Genomic DNA, 18796 nt, shown 5'->3' on the forward strand with positions numbered 1-18796 from the left:
TTATTGTCCTTGCCAGATCTTGGAGGTTGAGAACTTGGCTGGCTACCCCTGTGTCACAGATGCACAGACCCAAGCACACACTGGGGAAGGCATATCCTTAGGGCCACAGAGGGACCGTCTCTGATCTGGGTCGCTGCTCCCAGTAGACATCTGTCTGTCTGGGTCCGTCTGTGGTTGGGCATGATGGGAGCTTCCACACAACCATTCTGCCTCTTCCCACAGTGCAGTGACCATAGTACAGTACACCCTCAGGGCTCCCATGAGCCTGAGTAGCTCACAGGGTAGCCCTATCTACTTTATCTCGCAGGGTTTACTCCTAAACCAGGAAGTGCCCAGAATTTCCCTGGCCCCACCTCCAGCCCCATAGCCATATCTTTGGGCTGGACTTGATTTGCTCTTTTTTGGTTGCACCTAGATATGGATTGTGGGGAGCCAACAGGAAGGTCCAGGGGCAGCCCCGGCTCCCAGGCTCCATCTGCCTGCTTGTGTGAGCCACCTCTCCAGTTTACTTCTGCATACGCTACTGTTAGGGCTTTTCTGCACGTACCCTGACAGGGAAAAGGTTAGGAAACTCTGAGCAGGAGAGAAGAGGTTCGGATGACAAGGTATGCAGGCAGCCCTTTGCCATTGGCTCTCGGACTTACGGGTTTGTCAGCTGTGTCTTGGGGGGGGAGCTTCCCTTGGGGCTGCAGGTGGGCTGCTAGCAGCATCCCAGGCCTATGTGGGTGTCGTTACTCTATTAAAGATCAGGAAACTGCGGCAAAGAGGTTATCTGGGCAGGCTTGTAGAGTTAGCAAGTGGCAGGGCTAGAGTTTGAACCCGGCTTTGCAGCTGAGTGATGACAGGTGGGTAGAAGGGCAGGTTAATTATATCTGACACCTCCTACCCCCCGTCCATGAATCACTTCTTCAGCAGCAGCCAAAGGAAAAATTGGGAAGCCAACGAAACTACCACCTCCTTCCCTTTCATCCTTTCTCCCACATCTGTCTGGAAGAGCCACACTCAGAAGGCGCCTAAATCCCAGTGCTTAGCTGTCCCGTGCCTGTGCTTCTTCACAGGGAAATCGGATAGCGCTGAAGTGCCTCAGGAGGTCAGAGTCTGTCTGGAAAGCCTGGTGAAGGGCAGAAGGACAAAGCAAAGCTGGTTGCAGCGACAAGGATGGCCCTGGCTTGAGAGCTGGGGCCCAGGTTGGGGCCTGGGCTGTGCTCCTGTGTGTGATCTTGGCAACTGCCTTTCCTCCCAGACCTCCAATGCGGTGTGTAGACTCCTCTACAAACACACATCGCCTGTCGCCCTGGGCGACCAGCTTAACACCGGAGCCTCAACCTGCCTCTCTTTCTGTGCCCGACCCGACACTTCCTGCTTGGCCATCTTAGGTGGCTCTTTCTGGAGCAGCAAAAACTTTTCCCCAGAAATCCCTCTTCACTGGACTGGCACGGATTTTGTCAGTTTCCTAGTCCCTTCCTGGATTCTATTGTTCCCCTTCCTCCATCCCACCATGTACGCTCACCTGCAAACACGCACCTATACACGTGCAAACAGGCTGGTGTTTGGGAGAAACTGAACTTCCTGAGAGATACTCCGATCGTGTCTTGCTTAGTTTCCAGATGATGAAACTGGCCTTGGGCCTGGGTGGTTGTCATGGAGACGCATCCCAGCTTCCCTCCCCACATCAGCCCTTGAGCTCTTCCCAGCAACCTTTCTGGGCTAGAAAAGAAAGATCTGGCTTTGCCCTCTCTCTCTCCTTGTTCGAGTGCTCTGATGCTACCTAGTCCAAGTCATTCCACCAGGGAGGGGGCGGTGGGCTGGCAAAGAACCCAGGAGGTTTTTTATTTGGCTTGTCGTATTAACTAATTATCTCAAGTGGCAATCAGAGACAAAAGGGAAAAAGGAAATCAGGGTAATGTCCGTGTTATTCTATCATGTTCCCCAAGGTCAGCAGAGGGATGCAGGTCTCTTTCTTTCCCTGACTCTTCGTGTGATGTCATCTTCCCACTGCTCTTCAAATCTGACATCACCATCAAAAATCCCTCACCTTGTCATTCAAGGCCCTGAATAGACAGCTCATCAATAATATCTCCTTGAATTTCTGTAAGGGACTTCCTCCAGGGGCTTAGACTAGAAAAACTTGTGTGTGTGTGTGTGTGTGTGTGGTGTGTGCACACAAGGGGTGGGGCAGGGCATGCCCATGTGTGTATTTGTATGATTTACACAGGACTGACCTCTAAGCGTCTCACAGGACGTTGACCAGTGCCTTACATAATCCCAACCATTTTCAGGAGAAGAGAGGCCCCTGCTCCTGCTGCCGTGGGCAGATGAGGGAAACTGAGGCACAGAGCATAAATGAAGGATGGCATGTCCTTTCAGAGAGTCCCCAAAACTAAATAGGTTGAAATCTAGGGGCCCAAAGTGGGAAAAAATCTAGTTTCCCTGACTGTTCGGTGGCCTTTCCGGCATGTTTGGAAGACGGGCCTTCCACAAAATCCTCATCACGGGACGTGCTTCACGGAGAGAGGGGCGGAGTTTGCACTGGTTCGGGGACCTGATCGCCTGGGTTTTCATCCCGCCTCCTCCACTACTGACCTGACTAAGTCACAGAACGCTTTTGAACGCTTTGGTTTTAAAGTTTTTTTCCCCCTACAAAATGGAATTAAAATGCCTACCTGCCTCCCTCGAGGTGATCCAAAGATATGAAGACACTGTGTAACCTCCTGGGCATTCCAGAAATATTAAGTTTAATTAAAGCTATGAGTTATTTCGTTTGGTGCTTGCAACCATCCTGTGAGGACAGCGTTATTTTCTAAGGCTCAGAGAGATCAAAGGACTCGCCCACAGTCACCCAGGTAGCGAGCGGCAGTGTCCGGACTGCCGGCTTCAACTTGAGTGCTTTTCATCAGCCCGCAGCTGTCTGTGGGAACAAGGTTAAACCAGCGCTGGGACTCAGAGAGAGGGTCATTTCAAGGTCATCCCAACAAACAGCCCGCTGTACCAGCTCTGGAATGATATGCAGCTCCAGTGACCAGGGATTATAGGCGCCGTATGGCTCGTGTAGCAGGTGGGGAAGGAGGAGAAAGGGGTCGAGTGCGAGAGGAGAAAGAGTGGAGGAAAGGGGAGGCCATGGGAACGCCTGCGCTGCAGGCTTTTGAGCCAAGAGAAAATGTGTGTCTTTATCTTTGTCTGTACAATTTATGGTCCAGCTGGGCTCTTTCGCAAGGCCAGGCCTGTTCTGGCAACGCCAGAAGAATTGCTCTCGGGGTGAGACTCCGGAGCCCCTCAGGCCCTTCCAGGGGCATCGTGTAGGCACGGTTATGGGAGGGAAGTCCCAAATGGGGTTGGCTGGCCGAGCCCAGGAGATTCAGAGGGCACAACTCTGGGGAGTCCCCAGAGCAACTGACCGACCTGAACTCACGTGCGTTAGAGCCGTGGATTATATCATATCCTTCCCCATGAGTTCTGGCAGATGCTCTTCATTCAGCCATCCATCCATTCATTCATTCATTCATTCACATATTCATTCATTCATCAAGGATTCATAGGAAACTGGATACTCATTATAATTGTAGAGGCAATAAAGCACGTCTTTCTATAGGAGAGCTCAATGTCCTGGGTACATTTCAGCTTTGCCGCCCTTAGGAGATCAGCCAGAGCAAAGGGTTCATGTTTAACGCATGTGTAACAAGCACCCATGGATGTAAAAATTATTGTAGTTCTCCATTATCCAAATAGTCCTTTGGAGTTGTTCATTTCCCGAGGTAATGGTGATGCTGCGGAGTGTTGATTTAGCAGATAAGTTTCCTGGTGTAATTGTACGTGCTCTGCCAGCTGTTGGTCAAAGTACCCAGTGTTAATGTGTTAGGAGTGTAGACTTGAATGCCTATGTTTTGTTGATTATTAATTTAAACACTCTGCTCAACAGGATTTCCTACTTTCACACCTACTTGCATCCCCAAATGCAGCTATTTTAATGATCTGAGATCTATGCAAATGTATATATGTATATATATACACACACACACATATACACAAACACACACATATTTATACACTTGTTCATTTCACTGTTTAGCAACTGCTGGTACTGGCTGGTACCTATTCTGTTGGGGGAAATATTAATTATGTACAAATTGCCAATGAGAAAGCTGAGGGAAGGTGCTCCAGAGGGCACATCCAATCCACGGTGCTGCTCAGTTCCCTTCTAGGGGCGGGGGTTCTCCCTGCTGTGCTGTGCATTGCTGTGGCTTTAGACATGGGATGCCTGCCTGCTTCGGAGGAATCATTATTCCCTAGTTCCACTGAAAATACGTTAATAATGTAGAAAGTGACATGACAACACGTGGAAGACAAAGGTAAACATACACGATGTTTTGATGAACGTCTTTTGGGCATTTGCCTCAAATCAAGTATGTAGGTACCACAACAACAGAAAGAAGAGCCAAGGAGGGAGAACGCTACAGACAAACACCGAGAGTAAGGCGAGGAGGGGCCTGGGTGCTCGCCCTCGCTCGCAGCGGCCAGCACTGACCATCTGTGAGTGCAGAAAGCCGGCCAGGCCCACAGTCTGGGCTCTGTAGGAGCTGAGACTCTAAGGTAGGCCTTCATTGCACCGATCTCTTCCTCCCCCCAGAGGGCTCAGAGGTCTTCTGAACTTTTTGTCTGGTGAATGGGGAGACCCGTTCCCGAAAAGTCCTTTGTCCCGTCACATCACACTTGGGACATGATCATGCGTGTGGGGCACACAGAGGTGGCGCGAGGTAGCACACAGCTGCCTCTGCCAGCGCCGAGGGGAAACTGCCGTGCCTGGAAGCTCCCACAGCCCCTCGACAGCATGCCGTATGTGCTGTGGACCCTGTTGGGAGGGTTATTTCAGGTGGCTTGCCTCACAGGTGAAAGCACAGGTGCTTTCAGGAAGACATGTAGTCCGTTCCCCGCCTCCAGTCAACACCGCTTGCATCGTCCTGGTAGAGCCCCGGAGTCCAGCTGGCAGGTGGGACTGAGGGGAGGCGACTGCTGTGCCTCTGAGTGTCAGCAGAGAGGTGGTGCCTGCCTGAGCACCGCACCTGTCTGCCGTGTGTCCTAAGGCAAGCCTCAGCGTCCCACTTGTTCTCTTACCAGTCTCTCTCTCTAAGCCAGAGGATGCCAGACGGATGGCTCTTCCCGTTTCCAAGGACAAAAGTTTTGGGACTTGAAGCTCTCTGACAGGGCAATGCAATAAGGATGATGAAACAGTTCATTGCAAAGGAATTCGTCAGACAGACAGTGCAAGGGTGGCTGCTGGCAGCTGGGAAGGGGGAGGGATAAGGATAGGCAGTTACTGGTTAATGGGTGCAGAGTCTCAATTTTGCAAGGTGGAGAGCTCTGTGGAGGAATGGTGCTGATAGCTGCACAAAGACAGGGATGCACTCAGCACCACTGAACTGTGCATTTAAAAAAACAGATGATGCTATGACTGTGTGGATTGCACTATAACGAATTTCTTTTAAACAAGGCCCTTCCCATGGAAGGAGTTCAGCCTGTCTACTCTTTATCATTTCAAAGTAGCTTTGTTTCTTCTTCCTAGAGTATGTTTTTCTAGCCGTAAAACTCTTCTTACGCTTTTCAATGGATTTTCGGCACTAGAACTTGAATGCTGCTCTCCTTCCCCTTTCCCAGGAGACTCCGCCAGACACCAGCTTTCACCACTCTCGAGAACGTCTTCGAGTGAAAACTCGTACACGCCCTGTCCCCCTCCCCCCACCAGGCTCTTTCCCCTTAAGACAACTTGCAGAAGTCAGGGGTCACTGCGCACTCTGACCCGTGAGGTGGCCAACAGGAATGCTGGCCTGGCGTCTGCACCCACAACTCTTCTCTGAGCCAGAGAAACAGGGCTCTGGCTTTGGGCTGTGCTTCCAAGTTCATTACAACACTCAATGGTCTACGGCGTGATATTGTAAAGCCCAACTTAATTTATAATCACAGCAGCAACAATCACAGAAGCTTCTTATTGCCAGGCAGAATCTGTTTGTAACTCATTAGATTCACAGAACCTTTATTTGCCTAAGTGTATTACGATGGCTCAGGAATTCTCTGGTTATTATCAGCCTTGTTATTCATACCTTTATCCAATGTTATTATTTTCATCGAGTTGACTTTTTCTTTAGTTTTCTGTAATGTCTTAAAGGCTTTGTTTTATTTATCATCACAAATTCCCTAACAGCAGGAGTAATTTTTCTGATATTGCAGGGAAGAGAATAGGAAGACACAGAGGAAGACTAGCGGGTCTCCTCAAAGCCATATTGATGCCAAAGGACACATCTACGATGGGTTGATTTATTCACACTGCACGCACTTCCTGCGCATCCCCTTCCTGCCTAGCATAATGCTGGTATTAGGCCACTGAGATCCAGAGTAATTAAAAGTGGGGCAATGGTGTCACCCAGACCTGGGCTCGAGTCCCATTTTGACTACATAATATACTTAGTCGATAGCTTGTGTGAATTTGGCAGAGTTACTGTGAATATCTTATTTCCCTCGTTAGACAACAGCAGTACCCACTTGCACATGAGATGTATGTAGCAGATACTTATATTATCTGGCACGGAGGGCATACTCAATGAGTGTTAACTATGGGTAGTTTGCCTTCCTCAAGGAGCTCATAACCTAGAAAGAGAACCAAGCCCCCAAATACTCAGAACTGTGATTGAAGGGGCAGGCGAAGGGCCACTCCGACAAGGATGAACCGGAATGTGGGGACCGGTGCAGCCAGAGGGGAGACTGGGCTGGTGGGCTTCCTCTGAGGCAAAGGAGCAGTGTCAGCACCGGCCCCGAACCAAGAAGGGGTGAGCATTTCGGTGCAGGAGAATCAGGTCTGGGCGGAGTGCTGGTCCATGGAGGGAGGGCAGGGTGTGGGGCTGGGACTGTTGACGTGCCCATTCTCTGGAGGGCTTGGGATGCCATCTTTAGGGATTCAGAGATTCCTGTATTTTAACAAGTCTAAGACACATTTCCACTCCTGGGTTAACATCTCTGAACTGAATGCATCTTACAATTAATGTGTCATAGCTAATTGCCAGCGTTTTTTCTTGTCTTAGTAGTACACAAAATTATAGTGCACTGTACAATTGAGGCCTCCGATTAGATGGAATGTGATGCGTGAAAGGCTGCAGGACCCAAGGCCTAATTGGAGAAATTTTCGCATCGCTATTGTTTCCCTCCCATTCCAGTAACTTGCTCAGTGCCAGTAAATAAATGCTCAATTGTGCTCAGATATAATTCAGTGCTGATAAGGCACACGAGTCCTCCCAACTCTTAACTGTCACTGTCCCAGGGTAGAGGCCCCGGCCAGGGTGGAGTCCCCACCCAATATGAACTGTCTTTCTTCAAAAGGCCACATGTGCGAAATAAGGAGTGCAGGAAAAGAAGCAAAACTGCTAGGAAAACAGGCGGTATGTTCCTAAAACCACTTACACACAGCACTCAGAAGCCGGCCTTCTTGCCCTTCACATAGACGTCTTCGCAGGCTCCTTGGAAGGTTCTACAACTTCTCCCGAGACTGGATCTCGCTGTCTGTGCGTACCTGCCATCAGCTCTGCAGAACGAGTTAAGGACCTAAGCAGGAAGCCGGTCTTGAGGGACAATGCTATGGAAGGGGTCGTCATGGTTTTCAGTTTCTCGATTCTCCTGTGTGTTTTCACATCTCTTTTATCTCCTCCCATTCTTCTTTAAGCCCCTCTTTCCTGCTTCTCTCCACTGAGCAGAACTATCCTTGGGGCGCGGTAAACCCATGGCTCCCGTGTTGTGGGGACAGGGACAGGGAAGCAGACAGGGAAGAACCTGGAGGTCCCATCGGCTGATGCTCAGAACTGTCCCAGGCTCAGCTACCTGCAGAGGACACAGAAGCCCCACCCCTCTTTGGGGGACTGGGCTGGTTGCCTAGCAACAGTGTTCACGGCACTCTTCACACTTGTTCCTCATTATAGCCTCTCCTTCTCCTCCCTTCCCTTCGGACAAGTCCATAAAGTTCATTTTTATCCAATTTTAACGTGAGTAAGTAATAGGGTGAAGAGGGGTAGGAGAAGTACATGGTGTGATTTCCCTGGATACTCAACCCTTAAAGTTCGGCCAGGCCCCTGAGGGCTCCGAGGGGACTCACCAAGTTGTCACACTTAGCTGTACCGCAGGCTGACTCACCGTGGGGTCAGAAGTAGGAGTTGTGGACAAGTCCTAGAGAGTGAAAAATTCCACTAGAGATCTGCAGGGTCCGAATTCCACTCTACCATCCTTGTTTCCCTATTTTAGCCAGGCAGGGAAGCTCAGCAAGTATTTCTAGTAAAGATCTCTATTATTTATCATATATAATGTACATATGTACATTACAGTGTTTCTGGTGTAAAAAAAGTCTTCATTACTAGGTTCAGCTTCTACGCTAGGTCCTTTCAGTTCAGAATCGTTCGGAGACTCTTTTCAATGCTTTCAAAGAAGCTTCCAGTAAAACTCCCATCTTCTCCAGTTTCGTCAGACTACGTGGTGAATGTAGGCATTGTGTGGAATTCATCTTCTAAACCTAGAGCGGGGGCCTTTGAGAATTTTGTTGCACCCTAAAAAGATGGAAAAGTTAGACTTAAATCTGTTCCTATAATAGTAACTGAGGGGTGTGGGGAGAGGTTACATTATTAAGGTTTATTTACTTACATTTAAGCAAATACATTCATAATTGCTAGTTTTCACAAAATGAAATACTATTTCTTTTTTTTTTATCAATGCCTTGCATATGGTCTGTACCCAGGGAATACTTGTGAAAGGAAGAGTGGAAGGAATCTCTAGCTCAGTGGTTTTATTAAAACTGATCTTTCCATGGGCTAAAACATGGCAAATTGATATTTGATTGAGAACTGATACAAAGTTAGGTTGAGAGATCATTTCATGAGGTAAATGTGTTTTTTGGCGTGGTATGGTAGGACATGTCTTATTGGGGGTGGGGCAAGAGAGCAAAAGCCACATATCCGGCCCTCAGGATTTTCACCGGTAAAACGCAGGGTGGGTAGGAGCTCTGGCATCTGGTCCAGCTCGAACACGCTGTGATTCCAGGAGCTCGTCCCTTCCCTTCCCTGGGTCTCTGTGTCTGGTCTGTAAAAGGACGGGGACGCCACTCCCCCTGTGACTGGCTGCATAACCACCGGAACCAGAACAGAGTCCATGTGCGGTCCTCTGCTTTGCTGGACTGCTCAACATTCTGGAAGAAGCTGCAGGAAAGATGCAGGAAAGACCCGAGGGCTCCCCTTCCTCCTCTGTAGCCATCGCATCCTCCGCAAGGGGGCTGGCCCGGAAGACACTGACGGGTGGTCCATGGCATCGTGCTAACAGAAATGCGAGCCATCCTTCCCTCTCACTTGCCGTGTGGACAGCCTGGCAGCTGAGTGTCATTGTAGCATACCGTTGGGGCCCAGAAATGTGTCTTCTTGGAGAAAAAAGTGACTATTGCTCAGAGCACGGGAGCGAAGTGGCAGTTGAGGGACGTGGGTGGTGGGGGTTGTCGGACTTCATAGTGATTATCCGAGGGCGGACCCTGTGCTCTCGTTCAGGGCTGTGTCCCCCGAGCCAGACCACACCCCATCCGCCAATATTTACAATGCGGTCACTAAGTAATTACTTGTTACTTCTGGTCCACAGCTGAACTAGAAGGATGTCTGGCTGTCTGCAGGACATCCTCATGTTATTTGGAGGAGGACGTATTAATCACTATGTAAATATCTGACTAATTACTGCATCAACAGCATTTTAAAGAAATCCATCCCGAAAGTGTGGAGAACTCCTTCTTACCAGTTATATTCCATCAGTGGTGATAGCTGGCTATCTTTGAAAACAGCAGAAGTATTCCTTTTTTAAAAATACTGTTTTTCCATCAAAGTAAGGTTGGCACTTGCCTTTTGCCAACTGATTTCAAAACATCATGGGGGTCCTAGAGTTTGGGAGGGCCACACTGACCTGCTAAAGTACCATCGGCTCATTTAGAGGCCAACAGAAGTGCGAATCTGTGCAAGTTCCTGTGCAGGTGGCGGAAGGGCCTTGGAGCCCCACGCTCCTTACAAGGCTCCCGGTAGCCTTCCATCAGCAGTCCTTGCAGAAACTGGGAGTCTTACGGACTTGCCCTCACTGCAGTGTGCAGCTGTGAAGCTGAGATGGGTAGAGGAAGAACGTGGCAGTGAATTTCAGAGAAGACCTTCACCCTCTGAGGGGTGAATAAGTAGGTTTCTCCCGTAAATACATCAAGAGTGTGATGAGCAGCTGTTTTTTCAAACCATGACAGGAAATGAACTTAATTGCTGGAGGGAGGCTCGAGGGCAGACAATCAGGAGAACTTCCTGGCTCTGCAGACTCTGCAAAGGCAGATGCTCTCAGCCACGGGCTCGCTGGGCTGCTGTGAGCGGCTTTCTGTCCCCACACACCTGTTTTCTCCGGAAGTGCAGGAGAAGCCTTGTTAGTGAGCAGGGGCCGTTCACCCAGCCTGGAAACGGGTTGTCAGCCCAGCCTCAGATCCCACTGGTGGCGTCATTTTGGATCACGCCAAGCCCACGGAAGCCATCAAAGCTGTCTATCAATACCTCAGTGTCTTTCTTTAGCAAGAGGTCAGGAAGAGAGTGTTCCAGCTTTTCAAACTTGTTACTCAGAAACGGTCTGAACTTGCTACTCCTGGGGTGCAGCTGATTGCAGACTTCTATGAGGTGGTTACTGGTGACCCTTAAGTAAAAAGAGAATGAAACCCTTCCCTCCTCATAGGATCATCCATTTGCCCACATGTAGTGAGTGAGTGTGAATGTGTGTACCACAGGAATACATGCAGTGTTTCTGCCATGTGCTTCCACAGCCAGCGGACCTGTGTGGACCTGGGGGGGGGGGTGCGCACGTGTGGCCTTTGTCCGTTTTTATTTCCATATCACCCATGCCTGCACCAATGTACAGGTATCTGCGGCACATTTACGAATGCCCATTCTATTTTTGCTCCTGCTATTCCCCTTGCCTTTATGGGAGAAAAATTGTTAAATGTTGGCAATGCAATAAAGAGAAACTGATTTCAGTGGAATGTTCCCTTGCCCTGCAGACACATTGCCACTGCTTTTATGCTGCACATTACACCGTGGTGAAATTTAGTTAATTTTATGGTTTGTTATTACAACAGCAGAGTGGATTGAGAGAGGCAGCTTTTGTTGGCTCCGCGTCCCAAATTTCCTGGGTGGGATGGGAGAGAGTAAGAGCAGGAAGCTAGCCGTGGTTGGAACCAAAGTCCGCGCAGGAGCAAAGTGGCTGCTCTAATTGGCTTTTAACTTTTGTAACTGCAAGAATTAGTTAATTACTCAGCAGAGGCCTGGCTGCGGCCCTCAGCGGGTGTATTTCAGTTGGGGAATTGAGAGGAACAATGAGAAAAGAACCAGGTGCTCAACTGTTTTTGCTGAAAAGCAGCACATTTTGGTATGGATAGCTATGCAGTCAGCATGGTCTCTGCTCAATTCCCTGCTTTGCCAGCTATTAGCTTCTTCATGTCTGCCCTTGATGTCTTCATCCATGAAGTGGGGAGGATGGTGAGGTCTTCCCTCTGAGGTTCCTGGGAGGCAAGCACCTGGGACATAGGAGGCTCTCCGTAAGTGTTCCTTCCTCTTCTTGATTCTTGCCAAGGAAACCTCGTCTGTTCCAGAATATCTCTGGAGGCGAGAGGAAGTCAGAGACTTTGGGGCTTTAATGGGAAGGGATTAAGGATACACAAGTGACCATGTGCAAAAGTTTTGGACCCCCAAGTCAGGACACACAAGCTGAGAACTTTGAAAGGGCTCTTCTGGAAAACCCCCAACAAAGACCGGCGGTGTCTGGCTCAGACGCTGAGCACCTGGAGGGGGAACGTGGCTGAAACCCGGGAGTTCAGCGGGTGGCGTGCCATCAGTCGCTCCGAATGGGGCACAGCGATCAGCGGTCTTATTGATACTACTAACGAAGCTAATTAAATCTGAAACCCGAAACAGAGTTGGTGTGGACTGGAATCCTTGGAGAGCAGCAGCTATTTTTCACAAGAACACGGCTTTCCTTGTTGTTCTTCTCAGTTGGGTCCTTGGATCCCGCCACCGCCGGTAGGGCCAGCAGATGACAAAGAATATGTCTGCCCCACGATCCTTCCTCCAAGGCCTGGCAGCTGCCTCCCCGGGCTGGGAGGCTGTTTTTCTCTCCAGGAGTGGCTCCCTCGTCCTCCGCAGATGGGCCCGGCAGCTCCCCCTGGGCTCGCCGTGGGGTGTGTGCTGGGTGGAGAGGCTAAACTGATCCAGTGAAGACTCACTCAATTGAGGTGCTTGGGTCAGCTCTTATTCCTCCGGGGACTCAGTGCCTCCTCTTCGGGAGCTTGTTGTCTGGAATCTTCTCCGCCCTGTTCTGTCTTGGAAGAGCTCCGAGAACATCAACATGCCATACATTCATGCTCTCTGAGGGTCTGGGTGAGAGAACAATGATACCTTTGTTTCCTGAGTTGAAACTAAACATTTCATGGATAATGTCAGAACTCATCAAGTTAACATAGGCTAGCCTTGCGCTTTAATGCTAAAAAAGAAAAAAAAAGACGAAGCAAGCTTCTATTTTGGCCCAGGAAGCCTCAGAATGAAAGCATTTGAAAACCACGGAACAAGGCTGACTCGTTCAGGAGAATTGACTCATGTGCTTTGGGGCAGTGGGGAGACGGGGGTGGACTCGGGAACGGACGTCCTCCAGAGGAGAACACGGGCTCCTGAGTCGTAACGTCATAGAACAAGCGCATTTTGCCGACATTAGCAATCACTGAGCCCCTGGTTATAGAAAAGGGTACACTATTTAGTGTTCTCCCCCGAGACTCAAAATACTTGTCACCTCCAGTCCTAACTTCTGATAAAGCTCATGGTCCCCGCGAAGCATGCTGGGGGCAACTGCCCATTTGTGACTAGTAGGGACTAAGAATTGTGAGTCACTGAACCACAGATTTGGGGCAAAGGGTGATGAATGTGATGAATCTTCAACAGATTAAAACCCAACACGTGTGGCCCAGGCCAGTGTGGCCCAGTGGGAGCGTCGTCCCATGAACTGAGAGGCTGTGGGTTCCAGTCCCAGTCAGGGCACATCCCTAGATTTGTGGCTTCAGTCCCGGTTGGGGCATCTCCAAGAGGCAACCAGTCAACGTTTCTCTCTCACACAGATGTTTTCTCCACTTTCTCTCCCCCTCCCTCCCCCTCTCTCTAGTGTCTATAAGCATGTCCTTGGGTGAGAATTAAAAAAAAAGAGCAAATGCATTTGCCTTAATGATAAACTATGCTGAATATAATGTTGTTTTAAGAATTATTTGGAAGCCATCAAGATTTCTACAGTACTTAGAGTACTCATCCCAAATATTCACCTGTCGGCACGAATGCTCAGACACCCTGGCCCAGAGGAACAGCAGAAGCAATGGACAGCACGGCACTGCTTTATGTCGGTGTCTGGTGATCCGCTTACTCTCACAGCTGGAAAATCAGACTCTGATGAGAACCACCTGCCGTATTCCCTTTTCACACCGCTGTCCGGGCACAGGGAGTGGGTCTCTCAGGGTCGGTGTGAAGAATATCAGGACGATCATTTCTACCGTAGCCCAGCATCTAAATGCTCCAATGGGGGAAGGGCTTCTCCTCCCCCACCACCCTCCCCCGCCACCCCAACACACATACAAGTTCATCATGCTTAACCCACAAAGTCCAGATCTGACTCTGGCCCTAATATAATGAGTAATTCCTAAATCTCCACTTTCTCATTGTTCACAATCAGGCCGCAGAGTCTGAGGTATGACTTTCTAAAGTAAGCAAAAAGCTCCTAGCGCACCAGCGAACATTTCTTAGGAGACCCATCTCTTTTTTAAAGACCATCACTGAGGCTGTTCTCTGAGGGGGAAAAAAAAGATTGCTCTCTCCTTCTGTATTCCTCGCCACTTAAATGTTTTGTTTTTCTACTGAGCCACAAGAACTCCATGAAGAGATTCTAAATAGTATAAAAAGTTACAAGATGTTATAAAATCATCACAGTTATTAAGTGCATTTCATTAGGGTAAAAACAGTAGCTAAACAGGTATACAAAACACTGCTCTTCTCAAAGCACCTAATAAACAGGGAGGAATTAGGCCTCACAGGGCCCTAGAGGGGAATGTTCTCCGGGTGTGGAAGTGAGGGGAAGGACAGCGGGGCTGGCGCTGGAGTGAATTCTGTGCTGTGCCAACAACGGGCCCTCCGAAAAGTGTGATGTCGGTACGCGGGAGACAAGGACGGCGCAGGTGGCGGCGAAGCCTTAGATGGTGTCTCACTGGTGTGTCCCCGCGGGACCCTGGAAGTGGGTCACTGTACTGATTCTCTCACAGGAGCGGAGGGTGCTTCCTCCTGACACCTCTCGCCCGGAGACCCCCTGCTTGACTCTCACCGCTCAGAGCTCCACCCCCGGGGGAAGGCCCCCACAGTGGCCATGCGCCTGTGGCAGCCGAGTGCCATCCACACCTGCTCTCCCCGTGGAGCTGTTAGCGTCGGGAGCCGTGGAAGGGTTGGGGAGGGGACTCCGATGCTTCCCGTCCCGCAGCCCCCACTGGTGCTCACCCTTCCTCGATTACCCAGCAGTTGCTTGGTGCTTGTTGCTACCTTCCCTCCTCCCGGGCTTCCCTCTCCTTCCTCCTTGTTGAGAATCCAGGGGAGCACCAGCTCTGGGCTGGGAGCAGGTGCAGGGTGGGGAGGAGCTGGGGGAGCCCATTATCACTCTGCACACACGTCTCGTTAGCATCAGGCAGGGAATCCTGGTAACAAGATGCTGCTGGAGACCTCTCTCCACAATCCCCCACTAGCCATGCCCAGGGACAAGTCTCCTGTTTTCAAAACAGGGAAAGTATCAGAATGCATGTCACATATAAATGGAACTTGTCCGTCAGTTGTCTGTAAGCACATGTGTCCTGGGTGGCAACGTATTTCTGACTGTAAGTCTCAAAGAGCTGGAGAAAGGCTGTGGGAACCTAGTCCCACCCCTTCCGCTCTGATTCCCCTCCGAGCCCCCGGCACCCGTGAAAGGTGCTCGGTGTGCAGATCCTAGTTGGAGAAAGTGCCTCACGTCCATTGTCAAGTCCTGGACACGCCTCACTCCGGCGAGTGGTCGATACTGCCCTGCTGTCCTGGTCTGCAGACCCGTCGACACTATTTCTCTTACTTGGTTATAGAAACCCAGCCACCTTTTGTGTAATAATCCTTGATTAACTCCTCCCCCTGAGAGATTCAGAAACCCCAGCCTGTCAGATAGCAGCCCAAGTTTTAACTTAAACAGCAAGAACGCCCGTTCCCCAGCCAGAGGATCTCAGCTAGGCTGTGCAAAACGGTGGCCTTCTTTTCTACACCTGAGGGGGACACAGTGGTTTTCTTTCACTCCCTGCACAGGTGCATGGAGTCGGCTTTTGGATTGTCTGTTTAATTAACCATTAACTTACTGTTAATAAGATGTGAATGCTTGAAGGGAATTGAGAAATTAATATGTGCATTTACATAGAAGCTGTACACACTGCCCACTGAAGTTCAGGGTCTTACCCAAGGTCACCACCCAGCATTCTGAGGCTGAGCAGGGTCTAGAACACAGATTTCAATACCCAAGTGTTTCTGTCATTGTCCCCCGGACCCTCGACTGCCGCAGCTGGTTCTCGGGGCACTGCTCCTTCTCTGGGTTCTGCTGCACCCCCTACAATGGTGCCCAGGCGGGCAGGTGGGATGGAGAACCGGCGCTTTGGGACCCCAGAAGGGGAGGCATGGAAAGCAAGCCTGAGAGCAGTGACCACACGTTATTATGATGAGAGAGGTATTGTAAACTAGAGGTTATTACTGCTATCATTGTTACTATTAGATTCAATGGCTGAGTGAGCAATTCCCTGGGCCCTAATAGAAAATTTCTCCTGACAACTTTCCATAACCACTGGATCCGGGGAAAGGCAGCTGTGAGCAGTGTGCTCGCTGGGGAGGGCTCCGACACGGATGGTTCCAGTCCCCGAGCAGCTGAGCTGCGCACGTTGTGCCTTCCCCGGGGAGCAACTCTGAGAAGGACAGGGTGGGGGCAGGGAGCAGGGAGGGAGGCTGTAGGTCCCAGTGACCCTTGGCAGAGGCGAGCATTCTGTCCTTGGCCAAAGTGAGGCAGGGGGCAGGGGGCTATCATGGCCCCTCTGCCAGCCCTAGTCAGTGAGGTTCAAGACCGGGGCTGGTAGAAGCTCCCTTATCCTTCTTCCCGCTCTCATCTGAGCCCATTGAGAAGGCATCTCTGCCTCCCAACTGCTCTTCCGTGCTATCACTTTGTGGTTACATTAATTCCTGCTGTGGTTACACAGCGAGGTGATGAGAAACAGAGCTTCTCGTGAACGGGGCCAAGGAGTTGTCGCCACTGCCAGGTTGGTTCTCCCTCCCCGACACTGTCCTATCCCACTCTCCACTCTGCCCTGACATGAGCAGAGCCTTGAACCTTGGAGAAGGACTGGTGGATCCTGAGACCCAGACAGCAATTTGGAAGTTAAAGGTGACTTGGGGGTCGCAGTGAAAGGAGCGGCTCTGCTCTGTCACTGCCTTTGGTTGCCCTTCCCGTTCATTTAAAAACGCCTTGTGATAGATACCTTTGGGCACTCCCTGCAACCCCATGTGCCAGGTGTCTAGGGCTGCTGTTGTGTGGCCTGGTGACCAGGTCAGTTCTGCAGGGTGATTGCCAGGGTTGGTGGTGCTGTGGCCTCTCAGTGTGTGGTGGCAGACGTATCTGTTCTGTGAGCCCCGCCTACTCCCGGCCCAGGCCACACCCACAACTCAGCTCAGGCCCTTGGCCCCAGGCCCCTGTGTCATTCCCCTACAGCTTTCCGTGGGGGCCCTTCCGCTCCTACAGCCAAGCATGGGCACCGTTGGAACTGGCAAGGATTCCCTCGTCGGGCTCCCTGGCTTACCAGCTTCTCTCTGTTTTCACATTTTAAAGGGCATTGTAAAGAAATACTCGGGATGGCTATAGGGCAGAAGGCAGGTTTTATTTTCAAGGGCTGAGCATTTTTTCCGCCCTTTCTCTGTTCCTGTCTGAATCATTCATTGGAAAGAGGGATATATTTCTCTCTGAATAGTGACTACTGGAAAATCCTGAAAGCTTCATTCTGATGGTTACTCTCCGCTGTGAGACCATTGATTAAACCCAGCCTGTGTCCCAGAGGCCCCCTGATGGGAGGTGGCCAGCACGGCTGAGGGCTCTCCGTCCTGGATCCATTTCCTGGCCACCAACCCTTCAGGCGTCTGTTACTCAGCCATACTGAATGTCTCGCTGTCACCCAAACACTGCAGGTCCCTGCCACCTCAGGTCTTCGTACATGCTATTCCTTAAACTAGGCTGTTCCCTCTCTTTTCTGTCTGCAGAATGCCCACTCATTCCTTAAGAATCAGCTCAGGGAAATTTGCTCTGCTACCTTTCCCCTTCCCTCTCCCCATGCTGGTAGCACTTTGTAGATTTCAGCCATTGCCCTCAATCCCTTACACAAACACCCTCCCCTAAGGAGTTACTTCTCATGTGCCTTATTTGTACTTAATTCACAGCATAGCACCTGGCTTCCTGTAAGCTCAGAAGATCTGTTAAATTGAATGATGGAATATGTCCTATTCTGAAAACAGAACATCTTCCTCACAGGGCTCAGAGACAGGGTCAAAGTCACCAAACAGAGATTCAAAGGCAGCAGGATTAGAACTCGGGATCCCTGGTTCCGAGGCAGGGCTCACCCACCCGTCTGCATTGCCACATTTCCAGAGTGCACTCAGTGGCCAGGAGCCAAGCCACTTGTCTCTCCTTGTCCTGAGGTCCCTTGAGAATGGCTGGTGCAGAGGGCTTTGAATTATTATTTTGATGATTAAAAACAACCAATGGAGCTGAGGCCCGTGATGCAAACAAGGAAACGCAGCTGGAATTGGCTTCAGGCTCTCGGGAAATGCCACCACAATTAAGGCTTGTGCTTAATCGATTCTCTCTGGTTTCCGTCAAGGCGGTGCGTGACAGCCACTGGGTCCCTGGGGCGTGGGGGCAGTAGTGGGGGCAGGCAGGCACAGGGCTGAGCACCCTTGGGCAGGATCTTGTGGGTGCACAAACAGGACGCAGTCACCATGCTCTTGTGAAGGAGGGAAACATACATGAAAGACACAAAAATGCACCTAGAGCCAGCGAGTGGCAGGTGCGCCTCTGGGAACGATGATGGTGGTGTTCCCCCAAATCAGGAAGAACGTGATTGGATTGGGAGGGAAGGTTAGAAAGGTGATGTTGGAGCTGGATTCAGGGGCCAGACTCCACCTGCTGCAAGGGGAAGGGTGGGGGGTTTAGACTCTGCCTAGAGGTGTGTCGTGTGGGCTGACAATGGGCGTCCTTCGAGCAGAAGCCCTCAAACTTGAGCCTGTGTCAGAATGACCTGGAGGGCTTGTCACAACACCCACGCTGACGCCACCCCAGAGTTTCTGGTTCAGGTCTGGAGTGGGCTCCAGGAATTTGCATTTTGAACAAACCAAGTGGTGCTGAGGCTGCTGGCCCGGGATCCCCCCATTTGAGAACCACAGCCTTAGAGAAACCAAACCGCTCTCACCCAGGACACGAGACCCTGCAGTCCCCAGCCGGGTCTTGGGTCTTGTGTAGAGACTTAATCTCTCTTCATCTGCAGCAGTCTCTACGTGTGGGAGTCGCTGTGAGCATGACGTGAAATAACGAAGGTCGTGACCACTCCCTGCGGCAGCTTGCTCAGCCAGTTTCAGACAATCCCGTGTTACTGGTGCTCTGCTCC

The 18796-nt window shown here is 50.6% G+C and overlaps 1 protein-coding gene across 2 annotated transcripts in view; it reads left to right on the top strand.

Annotated features, from left to right (window-relative positions):
* PLXNA4 (plexin A4) overlaps positions 1–18796 on the top strand; it is a 414442-nt gene that overhangs the window by 212446 nt on the left and 183200 nt on the right. The window lies entirely within an intron of this gene.

This window comes from Phyllostomus hastatus, unplaced genomic scaffold (genome assembly GCF_019186645.2).
Source record: "Phyllostomus hastatus isolate PE091 unplaced genomic scaffold, TTU_PhHast_1.1 phas_scaffold_114, whole genome shotgun sequence".
Lineage (NCBI taxonomy): Eukaryota > Metazoa > Chordata > Mammalia > Chiroptera > Phyllostomidae > Phyllostomus > Phyllostomus hastatus.